At 32.5% G+C, this 1,793-nt stretch overlaps 1 protein-coding gene across 1 annotated transcript in view; it reads right to left on the bottom strand.

Annotated features, from left to right (window-relative positions):
* LOC109580888 (uncharacterized) overlaps positions 1 to 1,793 on the bottom strand; it is a 4,154-nt gene that overhangs the window by 564 nt on the left and 1,797 nt on the right. The gene's annotated exons all lie outside the window — the stretch shown is intronic.

Below are 1,793 nucleotides of genomic sequence, written 5' to 3'. Positions count from 1 at the left end.
TCCAGTAACATTAAAATCACAGTAACAAGTGTAACAGTGGAAAAATAATGTGTACAAACAGCAAAGACCCCATCTCTGGGTCTCTGGTCATAAAACACAGGCATCTTAGGCAGCATGTCTTTCCTACATTCTTTGTCAGTGGTTAGTTCAATGTATGGAGGTACTTCACTAAGAGTTACTGAGTCTTTGATTTGTTTCTTAGAATCAAAAATACAGTTCTTCAAATCTGCATATAGAGAGAAAGAGAAAGGAAACACATAAAACTAAAGACAATAACTGAAGTGAACTAACATATAAATACACATGCCAATCAACATGATACTTGCTTTATTGTATCTGGTTGAATTGTGCATATCATGTTATCACAAAACTCAATGCATATAAAATTAATTATGCATTTCTCTAAAGATATAATGAGGCTCAAGAGAAGAAAAGTCTAAGTAAGGAGGCCGAGGGATGAAAGGGCCCCTGTTATGTGAAACCCTAATTCTGAGCAGCATTTGCAAACTTTAATGAGATTGGGCAACTTCCCAAATTCTTAGTTCACCGACTGCTTGCAGTCTATATGCACATGTACATCTACATATATGAATATGTAGAAAGAAAGAGAAAGGAAATACATGAAGATGAAGACAGTAACTAAAGTGAACTAAAATATAAAATACACATGTCAGTTGTTTTTGTCAATTTCATGATGCTATTTTACTACATACCAGATTATGTTGTGTTGGTTTCATTGGCAGTACTTGTATTGAATATGTATAGTACTGAATAGTACTTGAATATGTATCAGAGTATGGTGTCCATTATGATTATCTTTGAAGTTTGAACAAGATGGTGTAAAATAAGCATGTATGTGGGCACAAATGATTGCATTTGGTATTGAATCTAAATTTTCAGTTTGTCCTACACTCCCCGGCAATTTTAAAATCACTGCCAATTTTAATAGATGTGGTAAGCATCAAATCATAGTATAAGTTAATAACATGATGCTGCAGTATAGATATGATGGAGTTTCAGTTATAAGGTTGGTTTGGCTGCCTGTGCCTGGCTTAGTTCTAGTGTATTACTCAATTAAAACCAAATACTCAAATAAACCCATATACTGTATACAAGTGACAACTACAATGTATGATCCCAGTACCAAGAATTGTGACATAACTTGTTGCTTAACCACATCAATACAATTGACACAGTGATTCACAACTCTCCAGACAGTAGACTATTTCTATTTTTTAATGCTCGTCTTTCCCTCTTGTAGTGTATGATATTATTGAATCTACTTTCGTAATTGTGTTAACATTCATATTTGATAAAATGGATTACATACAACTGCCGGGCTAGTTGCACTGATAACTCATTCATTGCTCTGGCAAGTAGTTACCGGTATTCTATTTCATAATAAAATCTAATCTCAAAATTATTAATGTGAATATATTTGAGTAGCACTATTAATATTTTCATATGGAAAGTTCCTTGTTATTAACAAGGGGAATAATTTATTGTAGTTAAAATTATGTTGTATTGAAGTTTTAATGAATCAAAACAGTATAAATATTATAAATTAAATAATACATTTAATTAATTTTCTAGCTGACAATGAAAACAAGTTACTCCTATGTGCATGCAATGGGCGATGCATCATTAGATAATCAACAGTACTAACAAGGTAGTGCAAAAGCACTCACAGAATGTATGCATGTACATGTATACCCTAGTGTTTCCTTTCAACAAAGATTGAGTGCACTATAAGTTTTATTGAGCCTTAGAATCACTGTACTAACATATTTATT

Source organism: Amphimedon queenslandica, unplaced genomic scaffold, assembly GCF_000090795.2.
Source record: "Amphimedon queenslandica unplaced genomic scaffold, v1.1 AMPQUscaffold_13472, whole genome shotgun sequence".
In the NCBI taxonomy this organism is placed as follows: domain Eukaryota; kingdom Metazoa; phylum Porifera; class Demospongiae; order Haplosclerida; family Niphatidae; genus Amphimedon; species Amphimedon queenslandica.
Note: the sequence above shows the minus strand (reverse complement) of the source record. Positions and strands in the feature narration are given on the sequence as shown.